A 16,004-nucleotide genomic window follows, 5' to 3' on the forward strand; every position below is an offset into this window, starting at 1 on the left:
AATAAGGGCACTGGTGTTACGTTAGCTGACAGTTGTGATGTGCATGTTAACAACTGGGTGTCCTTACACGACGACTAACAATATATTACAATAGAGAATTAATATTACCTAAAAATTGGTTTCCTTACATTTCAGAGCGTTTGTACTATATTCGTCGGTAACGTATTCATACCACACTCCAGTGTATTTTTACACTCCAGTACGGTTCAGTCCCAGTGACGAGTGCCACCGCTGGAACAAAAAGGTGTGTGGAAATTTAGTTGTTTGGTAAAGACAGTGATTGACCTACATATTGGTACTATAGCAATCTTTCTCTGCATTTACCTTAAGGTATCCATGGCCTGAACACGTTGACCAATTGGAACCATTAGCAATCTCAGCCCTGATGATGGACTTATAATTAGTCTGAAACGCGTTGGCAAAACAATGAATGACTGGTGCTTTTTGGGACTTTTTCATTACAACCAAGGTTTCTTCTACATGACCAACTGTGGATGCTTTGGCAATATCTGTTTAGAAAACCACGGTGGAAACACATGAAATACACCTTGTTTGACATAATTATTGTGATTTTGTTGTTAATGCTGAAACTTACGCCAAGTGAAGGCGGTGTTTGCCATCAAAAAGATGTTTCTTTTGACCTGTGTTTTTTGAAAGCTATTTTTTGAAATATGTATTTCTTGTAATACAATATAAATGTGTGAACTGTACAAGAGCTGCTCAAAGAAAAATGCTTTGAATAGTTTGAATTAAAAGCTTTGTTCTGAAATCGACTTTTGTTGTGCCTTGTCAAGTCGAAATAACAGCTTTAGTAGTTAATTGACATACACACAAATTAATCTTTACTTTCACCCTCCGTTTGAGGATTATCAATTGTTTCTTTTTATGCTTAACAAATGAATCTGTATTCTTTTTGATCTTATACTTATTACTGAATTGGAACTTAGGTTCCCAGGAGTGCATATGGGGCTATCGTGTGGCGACACACAATTTTGTTTTGTAGCCTACCCAGGTCAGCACCGATGTATGCCATGCATGTGGAAATGGGATCAGAATATGTTGAGGGTTTGGTGGAGGTTGCCTCTACTATAATTTCCGTGTCCTTGTGGAGGAATATGCATGCCACACTGAAAAAGAAATGGCTACCTTACCATACCACCCGCTCAGCCCTACTAACTTAGCCTCCTCACTCCTTGCTTTACAGATCTGCCAAAATGCCAAGAGACCACGCAGGTAGCCAGGGGTGTTCTAAGTCTGGAAAAGATCAGGGGCTAAGCTAATGTCGGGACGGGCGGGATTAGGGGCTAGCTAGCATTTTGGTTGTAGCACCTGATCTTCTATCTGGGGCTACAACCAAAAGACCCAGGGCTATAGCCTCTTTAGACCCCCCTAGCAATGCCTCTGCAGGTGGCAACAGTGCGCGGTACAAGATCCTTTAACATAACATAACATTAATCTCTGTCAGCTTCCCATCATTTCCTCATTAATTGGAAGCATAAAACAACTTGAACTTCTGTGCTCCGGTGTCAACATTTGGCCCTGAAACTCCTCTTGGCAAATAATTTAAAGATCCCACTCTTTATTAGTTTAGGTTAAAATCAATTGGAAGAATCTTCCAGCCCTGAACATGCACCTCTGGTCTGAAGCTTAATCATGGATTCAAATGATGTGAATAGCCCACCAATTAATAAATGGTCCATACCATAAAATGGCAAATTAAGTACAAACACATCTATTCTAATGTATATATATATATATATATTCAGTAAAAAAAACTTTGTTAAAGGGACGTTATGGTTAAGTTGTGCTACTAAAAACCTATGAAATTCAGTTAAAAACCATTGTTAAAGGGACGTTATGGTTCTAAGTAAAACCGAAAAAACCCTGAAAGTCGCCAGTTATGGTAAGCTAAGCAACCATAACTCGCGCCACCACCCTGCACTGCTAAGACTAACACCCAGGACATCAAAGATGACATCACAAAACTATCACTTCTAAACCTGTCTGCTATCTACAACACAGCTTTAAAAAACCAAGTGAATTTCATGCACTTAAAATTGTACTCATTTGCAAAGCATGTAGAACTAACATATTGTAAATAAAATATAAATGCTGCACATAGTCAAATGAAACGCATGCATACTCTATGTTCAGATATCAAACAAGAATACTACCACAAAAGCGTAAAAATCAACGTCTACATTAACATCAGTGCTATAAACACAAAAAATTACTAACTTCTTTCTTTTACAATTGAGTGAAGACCACCCTCTTGAAAATCAGCAGCATCTAAACAAACAACATATCTGAAGAAACGTGCTCATTCCACAAAAAAAGAGTAAGTACAATACTACCTTAATATTCTTACTGTTCCTCAAAACACTGTGTGGTTCATTCATGTAATTTGCACACCAAAAAAAACGGCGATTTCTGAACCATTCTGCCCACAAATCCCCATTTGTTAAACAGGGATTTGCAGGCAGAATGGCACACAAATCCCAGTTTTTCGGTGCACAAATGACATAACTCAGCCCCTAGAATGTTAGTATTGCAGAACAAAGAACTGTTTTAATTCTACACCATTAAATTTAGTATTAGTGCTTCTCTTCACCACTAGCTTACTTTCTACTGTCATCTGAACCCCAGTATAGTAACACACAAATACAAGAATAGCCTTCCCAACTCATTGTAACTGCCCAATGCACAATCACACACCACCAAATACATCTTTCCCATCATACTCACACACTCTTGCACACAGCACACATACATTGCAAAAAGGCCAAACTCATACCTTCATTCTTTTTTTCAACAGACCCCAAAGAATGCCTACCAAAAATCAAGTCCGTAGAAAGCAATGCAGAAATAGAGCAAATGAAAATAAAGGTGTCCAAAATAAGCATCCATCTCTACCAGAGCTTGTACAAAACGTTCAAACAAAACAGCTAATACAGTCATTTAGCGAAACAAAACAAGCCTCCTCGATCAAAATGTAAAACAAAACAAAAAATGCTTAACAAGAATTCGATTACCACTACTGCTAAAACTGCTCCTATAAATCTGGCTGGCCTACGCTGATGATGTGGTGGTCTTGGACAAAACGGCCATCGGCCTGCAATGTCTGCTCAACGGCGTTCATAAATATGCAGAGGAAAATGGGCTCTCCTTAAACTCAAACAAATCAAAGGACCTGGTCTTTAGGCAAAAGAACAAAAAAAATTGTATTCCCCAGGTGGTCAATGGGGGGGGAAGCGATTACTACAAGGGTGGAGGATTTGGTATACCTGGGGTATAAAATCTATGCCATGCCAGCAATCTGCAAGGCAGAGTCGGATCTTGATGTAAAAATAAAACTGTTAGCAGCCCAGATGAAAAGAATCCTTTGGAAATATGGTAAATTTTCGATCATACCAGTTCTTACATTTTACCAGGCTAAAGTTATCCCTGTTTTGCTATATGGTCTTGAAGCTAAACCACAGCCATGGAACACGTCCTGGCAAAAATGGGAAGGTCTTTTGTGGAAGTATGTCTTGGGTCTTCCTATGAGCCTATCTATGGACAACCTCAGATTTGAATTGGGCCTCAGATCATTAAAATGTCAAGCAGGGTGGAAATTGATGGTATTGCAACATCGCATCACTACAACCCAAGATCACTCATTATATGCATACAAGAGAAAACATCTGGAGGTGGGCAGCTCTCAATATTTGTGTAGGCTAGACTTGTTGGTGAAAGAGCAGCTTCGGAGTGCAGACATAGATATAAAACTGATGGAGGAAAATCCAACAAAGGCCAAAAAATGGGAGGAAATGGGCTGGATCCAGACCCTTGAAAAAATAAGATCAGGGACGGATCCGAATCCTCTACAAATGTTGTAAAGAAAGCTGGGTTTCCTCAGTAAATACTTAATTAAGTTCCCAGATAGGAGAATGAGGAACAAATTCCTGAGACTAAGACTAAATATCTTGCATACTGGGGAAATTCTTCCGAGAAGAGGGTTGGGCGCCCTAGCATTGAATCTATGTCAGACCTGTGCTAAGCCAGAAAACCAATCCATCAAACATCTGATGATGGAGTGCGATGGCACGAGAAGTTCTAGACAACAGTTCTTCAGCAGGTTTGTCTCTGAGTCAACGTATTGGGTACACGATCACTTTTGGGAAAATTTGATTGATGGCCAATCCCAACAAAAGACGATGGCGGTAGTTAAGATGCTGGAGGACTGTAAGTTAGATCTGTGAAATCTTGGTAAGTGCATCTTTGGGGGGTCTGGCGCTCAACATGTTTCCCTTTAGGAGGGCAAAGCTGTGGACAATTGACTTTTTTGTGGAAGCTCTTGTTTCTTTCTCCTCTGTTTTGCCCTCTTTCCTCTACCTCCACTCCTCCTCTTCTCTTTCTTTCTCTTTCTTTCTCTTTCTTCTTCCTTTTTTCTCTGTTTCTTCTCTGTTTTTAAGAGTTGAAGGTTGAAAAATTGGTTTATCTGTAATGGATTTATTTTTAAGCTTTTGGTTTAAGGTTAATTTTGTAACCATATACAATAAAAAATAATAATAAAAAAGAAATCTTGATATACTAGCAAGTAACCATACCAAAAAAAGAATTTTAGCAAAAATGTTCCGCCACGGAGTCCTTCAGAATCTTATAAAAACAGGAGAGAAATCATGCACAACCCTTAAAACCTACCGTAGAAAATGTATCCTAGAAGCTCTCGTAGACAGTGCAATCCTTCTCAAAAGGAAGTTATTTATTTTAGTTTTAAACAGGATGAAACCACTAACAAAACTAACTACTAAACTACAAAAAGAACTTCTTAATAAATGGAATGTCAACAAAAATAACTTCTTAAATATCTGTGGAGGTGAATGGAGTCACACCATGACCACAGAACCTATTTTAATAAAGAAGCATACAAACAAAACCAAACAAACACAATTGCCATCCATAGCAGTGGACGAGGTTATGAAAAAATTAATAATACCATAATGAAACAAGAATTACTGCTTACAAAAATATCCCCAGAAAACTCAGAATTACCTCTCCATTCGACTGAACCAGAACGTCCAGTATACAAATGGCCATGCACCTCAATGTGTAACATTCCCAAAAAATCTTTCAAATCTTTACGCCATTTCCTCAATCAGTATGTGAAAGGTAAAGACAACATCAAAATAAAAGTGCTGCAAAATATGGATACCTGTCCAGTGGGCAAATACACAGGACTACAAGGACATTCATTAGCCTGCATATCAGGACCTATTTGCAAAAGCACCTTCAAAGCACCTTCCATGATATCAAAATGATATCAACACATCATTCAAATATAAGAAATCTAGTCTATAAACTCTACTATGCTAAAAGTCCTGTTTTAGAACTATCCAATTTAAATAGCACTCTCCTACTTGGTACACCCAAAGACCTACAAGAAGAAATCTACCGTATCCAGAGAAAATATTTTGGAAGTGAAAGCCACTTACAAAATGCAATAGCTTTACAACAGACTAGCAACAATTCTGCACATGGCAACCTTCTACTACACACATACAAAAAAAAAATACTAAAATTTAAAAGTACATCCTCTGAAGTACCAAACCATGTGTGTGTGTGTTGCCGCATAACTTTTTACAAAAATAACACAAAAACTATAGACGTAACATACAAAATAGAAGACAATGAAGAATCCAAATGGTTTAAATTAGCTCTCTACCTTGTAGCAGAAAACCAATATGAAATAACTGACCCCTTAATACTTTGCAGTTACAGCATTACAAAACTTGACAACAACCAAACTCCTTCACGTGCTATCACAAATAACTTGGAATTATTCCCACTACCAAAACCCCTCCGACAACTCAATTTACATGAGAGCATCATAATTAACCAATTTCAAGCAACAATACGCCTTCAACCAAAAACAGCAAAATTACCTCCCTCTGAATTAGTGAAAGGCATTCGTGGCAAAGGCGTTTATTTACCATTAGATCTGAAAGAAAATGTGCACACTCTAGAAGTGTAACGTCCAATAGAGCAATCTTTAATTGTCTTAGTAAATGGTGTACCAACAAAAGACAAAATAATTTGGCAACAACTTGTGGACTTACATGAAGTTAGACAAGCCTTGCAATATCTAAAAGACAATAATGAATAGTACAAAAAAATAAATATTGAAGAAAACTTAAGGGATACAACTGAAATAATTCAAGAGCCACCCGAAACTGGTCAATTTGAACTTCTAGAACCTGCTACAGTATCCAATATTTTAGACCATTTTAGACCATTATACAATTCATCCATTGCACTCTAATGACACCATAAATGATGCACTAGAAACATACCAAATGCAACAAACCAAGGGATCATCAATGAGCATATGGGGAAAAAAGTATAGAAGCATGTGCTTTTCCTCTACTATTTCCTACTGGCAAAGGAGGAAGGTATGATGATAGACCCACTCAGATAACAGCATCAAAATACCGCTCATTACAAATGTATTCTGAAGATCCCAGATTTAGACAAAATGTGGAATACATATTCCACCTACTCTTTGAAAGTTAACTACCAACTCTATGTTATGGAGTTGCACACATATTGAAATCAGGAACCCACTTTCAAAATATGTCAGCTACGCAATTAATACAAAAAGTGCAAGAAAAAGATGAGGTTTTACAATCAAGCATTACAAATCTGTTTGCAAACATGCGTGGTAAAAAAGAGTACTGGTTCCGACGTTACGGAGATGTACGTTGTATGATAAGAAACCTTGGCCCACCCACTTGGCTTGTTACATTAAGTTGTGCAGAATATGCATAGGAATATTTACATGATTTCCTAAGCAAACAAAAACAAAACAAACATAGATATACTAACACCTGGAGAACTTTGCTCTCTAAATCCTGTTAATGTTTCAAGATATTTCCACCATAGTTTCATTGCTATGCTACCCTCTATTTGTAATAAAACTGTTCCTCCCCTCAGAGAAGTGCAACACTTCTTTTGGAGAAAAGAATACCAAGCCAGAGGAGCACCACATATCCACATGCTTTTATGGATTAAAGATGCTCCTAAATATGGTCAGGACAGTGATGCCACTGTTTTGCAGTTCATCCAAAAATGTCACTTGTGAAATCCCTTCACAAACGAGACATAGTGACCTTCATGCACAAATTGTAAAATTTCAAAGACACAAATGTGGCAAATATTGTCGTCGCAAATGCAAAAACAAAGGGAAATACTACACCAAATGCCGCTTTGGTTTCCCTAGACCAGTTACAGAAACAGGTGAAGTGAACAACTTCATGTCTTCAGTTGGACATAGTGTTAAATCACCTAAGTACACGTGTTACATAAAAAGAACAGAAGAATCAAAATATATTAATGATTACAATGCAATCATTGCCCTCTTATGGAATGCAAACATAGATGTGCAGTACATTGCAGACAATTCCATTGCAGTTGCACGATATGTTACTGTCACCGGGATCGGTGATATCTTCGTCCGAAAGTGTAGCTTCTGAAATCTCCCCCTCCCCCGACTCCTCACCTTCTTCTTCCTTCCAAGAACCCTTCTTTTCTTTTCTTCGAGTAGACACCTTTTTTTTATGAAGATAGGGACGACCCCGGAAGGAAGCCACCGTGCTCCCCAAGAAGGGAGAACAGGGGGCCCACCCCCGGGATCGACCAAGAGGGGAAAAAGCCTTAGGCACAAAAAACCCCTGTAGTATCGTTGGGTGTCTTGTAGACGTGGAACCAGGAGTACTTATAAGGTAAGATCTGGTAGCAGTGGCTGGAGACAACACGTGGAGTGAAGACTCAGAAACACAGGCAGTCCATTAAGAGGTCCGAGGAACTGGTACACAGGCTAAGTGAGGAAGTACTAATGCAGCAAGCAAAGGCAGTCCAGGGGAACAGGCCGGAGTCTGGTACACGGGAGGTCACAGAAGCAATACTGAAGGTGGGCGAAGGAAGAGCGGAGAGAGTAACAGACCGGAAAAGGAAAAAAGCGGTAAGTGAAGATGGGAAGGTGGGAGGGGAAGCAAGATGGAAGGAGGGCAAAGGAGAATACTGCGAACCAAAAGAGAAAGGGAAAGGCAGACAGGTAACGGAAAGAATAACAGAAAGGTTTCAGACAGGGTACGAAGACCCGACCAGCAGCAAGCGAGAGAGCAGCACGAAAGCCACAGGTAGCAAGCAACTCAGCCTACGGACGAAACCGGAAGCGTTGCAACGCGTCCGTGACCCGGAAGTGGCCGGTTAAAACACCGGGCCGCGGAGCGTCTAGCCAATCGGAATCATCAAAAGGGAACCAGGAAATAGGGGGCGTGGCCGAAGCGAACGAAGCTAGGTTCCGCGTCGCCAGCGGCTCCATAGACGCCAGGAACTCGGCGGTATGACAGTATGCCCCCTCCTATACGCTCCTCCTCCGGGTTTCCCTGGATGGAAAAAGTGGTATTTGCGAAGTAGGACAGGAGCATTAATGTGTGAGATGGGTTCCCAAGAGTTTTCCGAAGAAGGGTAGCCCTTCCACTTAACCAAATATTCCAGCCTGCCCTTATGATACCTGGAGTCACAGAGTTGGGCGACCTCATATTCAGCTCGAGTGGAACCCTGGGGAATAGGAGTCTGTCTAACCTGTCGTGCCCATGTATCAGCATGAAATGACTTAAGTTGGGAAGCATGGAAAACAGGGTGTACCCTTTTTAGGTTATTGGGTAGTCTTAGGCGAAAAGCCACAGGATTGATTTTCTGTATGATCTCATATGGCCCTAGATATTTTGGAGATAACTTGGAGGGATGTACCCAACGAGGTAAATATCTAGTGGAGAGCATAACTTGGGTACCCACATCCCATCCTGGTACAGGTCTACGATGTTTATTGGCTTGAATGCAATATCGGGCTTGGGCTGACTTAAGGCCTTCTTCTACCTTCTTGTGTGTCTCTCTAAGGAGGGAGAGTGAAGAATCTACTGAAGGTACGTTAGTAGAAAGGCCCGAGACAGGAAGAATGGAGCGAGGGTGAAAACCATAAGTACCAAAAAAAGGGCTGAACCCCAGAGCTGCATGTGTGGAGTTATTATAAGAGAATTCAGCTAGAGGGAGTAGTGTGCACCAGTTGTCTTGTTGGTTGTTGATAAAGCATCTTAAGTACTGCTCCAGGGTTCCGTTCAAGCGTTCAGTTTGCCCATTGGATTGTGGATGGAATCCAGAGGTGAGAGCTCTTTCAATACCTAGTCTGCTACACAGGGCCTTCCAGAACTGGGAGGTGTACTGACTACCCCGGTCTGAAATAATCTTGTTAGGTAGACCGTGTAACCGGAATATGTCTTGGAGAAACACTTCCGCCATCTTGGCTGCCGTAGGGACGCCAGGTAATGGGGAGAAGTGAGCCAATTTGGTAAATGAATCCACTACTACCATGACACAGGTGCATCCTTCAGACGGAGGTAAATCCACTATGAAATCAGTTGAAATTGTGCTCCATGGACCCTTGGGTACAGCATTAGGTTCCAGTAGACCAATTGGTCTTTTTCGGGATGATTTACTCCTCAGACAGATGATACATGACTGAACGTACTGCTCTACATCCTTTCTCATTGTAGGCCAATAGAAATGTCTTTGAAGATAGTCATGAGTACCAGCCACACCCCTGTGTCCTCCTAGTTTAGAGTCATGACACCAGACAAGTGCGGTTTTACGAAAAGCCGGAGTGGGTAGATAAAGTTTTCCTCCTACTAGGTAAAGACCGTTCCTGATTTCATAGGCCAGATCTTTAGAGTGTTTTTCAATTTCAAAACGACCTCCAGAATCCTCCTGTACCTGTTGAAGGAATTTAGAAATTATTCCGATAGTCCTGGACTGGGGAAACATCCGTTCAAGATTCGTCTCTGACTCTGACACGTAATCACACCGGCGGGAAAGAGAGTCAGCTACAACATTATTTTTTCCCGGGATGTAAGTTATGCTGAATTCGAATTGGCGAAGAAGTGAGCCCATCGGGCCTGTCGAGTATTGTAACACTCGAACTGTTTGAGAACCTGTAAGTTCTTATGATCAGTCCTTATGGTGAACGGGAACCTTCCTCCTTGAAGTAGATGACGCCATTCTACACAGGCCGCTTTCATGGCTAGAAGTTCTCGCTCAATAACCGAGTAGTTCCTTTGGCTGGAGTTTAGGGTCTTCGAGAAATAAGCCACCGGATGTTCTGTACCCTGGATTTCTTGAAGAAGCACAGCTCCTATTGCGGCTGAAGAAGCGTCCGTCTCTAGAATGAAGGGTAGATGTTGGTTTGGTTGTTGTAAAAAGGGTGCTGAACAGAAGGCTTCTTTAAGAGTACCAAAGCTGTCTTCTGCCTCCGTTGTCCATTTAAATGGAGTTGCAGATTTCTTTAAGAGCGAGGTGATGGGTAATATCTTTTGAGAGAAATTTGGGATGAATCTCCGGTAGAAGTTTGCTAACCCCAGGAATTTTTGTATCTCTTTGACTGAGGTGGGTGAGGGCCATTCAAGGATGGAAGACACCTTATTTGGATCCATGGAGATTCCGTGGTCTGACAGAATGTATCCTAAATAAGGAATGGAGGAGGCTGAAAACACACATTTGGTGAGTTTAACCGACAACTGGTTTCTCTGTAGTCTTCTGAATACTTCCCTAACATGTTCCACATGGTCTTCAGGTGTACGAGAGTATATCAGTATGTCATCTAAATAAACCAATGTGGTTTGGCACAGGAGATCTGAGAATAGTCTGTCCATAAATCGTTGGAATACCGACGGGGCATTTACCAATCCGAACGGCATTACCTGGTATTCAAAAAGTCCGAAAGGAGTCCGGAATGCTGTCTTCCATTCATCTCCTTTCTGCACCCGGAGTAAGTGATACGCATTCCTCAGGTCGAGTTTGGTAAAGATGGTAGCACCCTGTACAGCTTGTAGGATATCGGTTATCAATGGCATAGGATACCGGTCCTTTATGGTAACCTTGTTTAGGCCGCGATAGTCTATACACGGCCTCAACTCCTTAGAATCTTTTTTTGAGATGAAGAACAGTGATGCCCCTGCAGGGGACTTGGAAGGCCTAATTAGCCCGTTCTCCATGTTGCTGTCCAGGTACTTTCGGAGGTATTGTTTTTCTTCTAATGATAGTGGAAACATCCTACCGAAGGGTACCAATGCACCTGGGGTGAGATCGATGCAACAGTCTTCAGGCCGGTGAGGAGGGAGCTCTACGGGTATCTTTTCAGTTGCCACTTCATTGAACTCCTTCAGGTAGTGGGGAAGACAGTGCACCGTTTTGACTTCGCAGCTATTAGTGGTCTTGACGGTCTCGAATCTTGGTTCTGGCAAACATTCCGATTTGCATAGTGAGGACTGAAAGCTAAGTAGGTTTCTAGACCAGTCTATACAGGGGTTGTGTCTGCGTAACCAACAGATACCCAGGATAAGAGGGAAGTGAGCAGCTCTGATAATATCGAATGTGATACTTTCGGTGTGTTGTTGGATGGATAAAGTAAGTGCTTTAGTGGTATGAGTGATCAAACCCGAGCTCAAAGGTTCGCCATCAACTCCTTCCACCTTTTGATCTTCGTTTTTGGCTATCCTCTTGACTCCATGTCGTTCTGCCCAATGGGTATCCATGAAGTTTCCTGCTGCTCCACAGTCGAGTAGTGCTAAAGCGGTTACTTCTTTGGGGCCTACTCTGAGAGAAACTGTGAGCACCATCAACCGGGAGTCCTCAGATGTTTCTGTAGAGGATACAGAAAGTGGTGCGTAGGGACTAAAAGCAGCCCCTCGGTAATGCGTCCCAATGCTTACCGAGGGCGAGCGTTTCCCGATCTTCTGGGTGGTACTTCTGGACAATCTCTTAATAAATGTAATGAAGATCCACAGTACATGCACAAGGAACCCTCCCTGCGCCGTTTCCTTTCTTCCGGTGTCAGTGGGGCTCTGGTGGTTCCAATCTGCATGGGTTCTTCTTTAGTTGTCCGTTGGAAGGGTATAGACGCTGGTGAAGGAGTCTCCATGGGAGGGGGTACGCTTAGCATGTTCTTCCTCTTTTCTTGACGTCTTTCCGTCATCCTGAAGTCAATTCGGAGGGTAGCTGTCAGAAGTTCGGCGAAAGACACCGGTCTTTCTATTCGGGCAAGTTCGTCCTTCAATTCCTCCCTTAAACCTCGCCGAAATATGGCATACTGAGCCTGTTCCTGCCAACCTGCCTCTGCAGCCACCTGTTTGAAAGTGGTGATGTAGGTCAGTAAATCAGAATTCCCTTGACGGATGTCAAGGAGGTCCTCCGAGGCCAAGTATGTACTCTCTGTTCGCAAAAAGGTTTGTTGAATCAGGGCCCTAAAGGCATCGTAGTCCTGTAAAACCGGGTCTAACTGGTTTACTAGAGGGGTAGCCCAAGCCAGGGCATTTCCGATCATGTGGGTGATCATAAACCCCACCTTGGCGTGATCTGAGGCGAAGGTCTGAGGGCGAAAGGTAAAATGAAGATTGCATGCGTCCAGAAATTCTTTAACCTTCTTCGGGGATCCATCAAACTTCCCTGATACTAGGGGAAGTGGAGGTAAATCGGCTAAAGGTCTTTCTCTGTCCGTCATACGCTGTTGAAGGGTGGCGTTAGCAGTCTTAAGGTTCTGCATCTCTAGACTTAGACTTTGTACAGCGGCTACGAGTTCTTGTACCTGCTGTGGGGTGGCCATCTCTTTTAGGCGTTGCAAACTGTCACCGGGATCGGTGATATCTTCGTCCGAAAGTGTAGCTTCTGAAATCTCCCCCTCCCCCGACTCCTCACCTTCTTCTTCCTTCCAAGAACCCTTCTTTTCTTTTCTTCGAGTAGACACCTTTTTTTTATGAAGATAGGGACGACCCCGGAAGGAAGCCACCGTGCTCCCCAAGAAGGGAGAACAGGGGGCCCACCCCCGGGATCGACCAAGAGGGGAAAAAGCCTTAGGCACAAAAAACCCCTGTAGTATCGTTGGGTGTCTTGTAGACGTGGAACCAGGAGTACTTATAAGGTAAGATCTGGTAGCAGTGGCTGGAGACAACACGTGGAGTGAAGACTCAGAAACACAGGCAGTCCATTAAGAGGTCCGAGGAACTGGTACACAGGCTAAGTGAGGAAGTACTAATGCAGCAAGCAAAGGCAGTCCAGGGGAACAGGCCGGAGTCTGGTACACGGGAGGTCACAGAAGCAATACTGAAGGTGGGCGAAGGAAGAGCGGAGAGAGTAACAGACCGGAAAAGGAAAAAAGCGGTAAGTGAAGATGGGAAGGTGGGAGGGGAAGCAAGATGGAAGGAGGGCAAAGGAGAATACTGCGAACCAAAAGAGAAAGGGAAAGGCAGACAGGTAACGGTAAGAATAACAGAAAGGTTTCAGACAGGGTACGAAGACCCGACCAGCAGCAAGCGAGAGAGCAGCACGAAAGCCACAGGTAGCAAGCAACTCAGCCTACGGACGAAACCGGAAGCGTTGCAACGCGTCCGTGACCCGGAAGTGGCCGGTTAAAACACCGGGCCGCGGAGCGTCTAGCCAATCGGAATCATCAAAAGGGAACCAGGAAATAGGGGGCGTGGCCGAAGCGAACGAAGCTAGGTTCCGCGTCGCCAGCGGCTCCATAGACGCCAGGAACTCGGCGGTATGACAGTTACAGCCTACTTAACAAAAGCAGAAAAAAACAGAGCTTCAAAACTTCTGGAATGACCTATCATCAGACAAAACACTATCTCAGAAATTGTACAGCATAGGCATAAAAATGCTCTCTCATAGAGAATGTGGCTCCTATGAAGCTGCAGATCATTTAACCGGTACTGCTTTGTATGGAAAATCTGAAAATATAGTATGGCTAAGTCTTGGTCCTGCTAAATCTAGAAAAAGAGTTCTCAAATCATATGAGGACATAGAAACAATAGCCATAAATGATCCCAACAGCCAAGACATTTTGAAAAACGATTTACTAGACACATACTACCCGAACAGGAGTACCACTTTGGAAACCATTTGTCTATACCACATAGCCCAAAAGTTTGTATACAAAAATAATATAAAACCAGATGAACAAAAAGGTAGATAAAGAGTGACAGATTGTGAAGGCAGCTTAGTGAAACTTACCATACGAAGCTTAATTAATCATATCAAATTGTCATTAAAAACTCCTCAACAGAAATAACTATAATACATGTCCCTGCTACAACTTTTTAAACCATGGAGAAAAGAAGAAGAGATACTAGATAACTATGACTCCTATGAAGAGGCTTTCAAAGCAAATGAAATCACTATCACCGATGTAAATTTTACGCAGTACAAAACAATGTTACACAATGAACAGCAACACGAAGAAGAACTCCAGGCCCAACTAGATAAGGACACTCCCGACAGTAAACAACCTTCTTTTACAGGAAGCCAAGAACCACTGGGACAGCCACTAATAGCAAATGAGGCAGAATTAGCTATGACAGAAGTAGAAAACACCATGTGTCACTATGAAGAAAATACAGAAGACTTAACTGTACTACAATCAAAACTAAACAAAGAACAGCGCACCATTTTTGAAGAAGTAACAAAAGAAATTGCACATGGTGTACAACATGAAAATAAAGAATGTACCTGCCAAAATTACAATCCTATACTACTATACGTCAGTGGTAAAGCTGGTTCAGGCAAAACATTGTTAATCAAAATCATCAGCAAGTTCCTTCAACAATTGACAGACAACAAACTGTCAGATGTTGTACCTGCCCCCACAGGTTTACCTGCCTACAACATAGGCGGTGTCACTTTACACTGATTGCTACTTCTTCCAGTAGAACCCAAAACATATTAGACTATTACAAACTTTCTACAGAAGCTGCAATGGAACTAGGCAGAGTGTTAAAACAAATGAAAATGCTACTAATAGATAAAGTGAGCATGGTCTCCAACATAATGTTGGCTTTGATTCACCTCAGATTGCAAGAAGTACGTAAAACAAACTACAAAGAGCTCTTTGGAGGAAAACACATTATTGTTTTCGGAGATCTTCTTCAATTGACACCAGTGAAAGGTGAACCTATTTTTAAAACCTTAGGACATAAACTCTGCCGTAAAACTGTTGGCAGCATAGGAAATGTCAACCTTTGGCAACATTTCCAATACAGAGAATTAACAGAAAACATGCGCCAATCTGCAGACCTCACTTACGCCAACATTTTTGAAAGTATTAGAGTTGGTGTTCTCAAGAAGCACAAGCAATATTAAAAACCCGGCACATCTATGCACTTTATGGGGATAACTCATGTTCTACTGATGTTATGGAACAATTAGCGCTCAAAAATGTCAATTGTATTTCCTTAATGCCAACTCTTGCAAGCTGTTCCAAATTCAATGAAACAATGTTGAAAAAAGAAATGCAATCAATAATTTAAATTTGACAAATCAGACAAACTGGACGTCAAGCCACAACAAGACTAAATGCCTTACAAAATTCTATCTCCAACACAGCTGGTTTGGAGAAAATATTAAAATTATCCTTAAACTGTAGAGTAATGCTTAAACTTAACCTTGACGTGGAGCAAGGACTAGTTAATGGAGGACTGGGTAGAGTTGTTGGCTTTCAAACATACCCACGTGACAACAACATTCAGATTGTCAATATTCTCTTTGACAAACTTTCGGAAGTAAAAAGGATAGGGCGCTCAACAGCTCAATTCCTTCTCTTCAAAGACAAATATGTACGCAGAGAACAATTTTCTCTAACTCTAGCATATGCAGTCACCATTCATAAATCACAAGGCCTTACCCTAGACATAGCATTGATAAATATTGGTAACACAGTCTTTAAAGAAGGCATGAGCTACGTAGCACTATCACGCTTACGTACACTTGACGGTCTATTTCTAATCAACTTTGATGCAAGTAAAGTAAACGCTGATATTCCTTGCATTTTAGAATACAATAGACTACATTCGATATACACCCCCATCTAAAAACATATCCTGTTCCACAAAAAGGAAAACGTTGTTAAAGAAAACTAA

This window comes from Ambystoma mexicanum, chromosome 1p (assembly GCF_040938575.1).
Source record: "Ambystoma mexicanum isolate Mex_15411 chromosome 1p, UKY_AmexF1_1, whole genome shotgun sequence".
Classification (NCBI taxonomy): Eukaryota; Metazoa; Chordata; class Amphibia; order Caudata; family Ambystomatidae; genus Ambystoma; species Ambystoma mexicanum.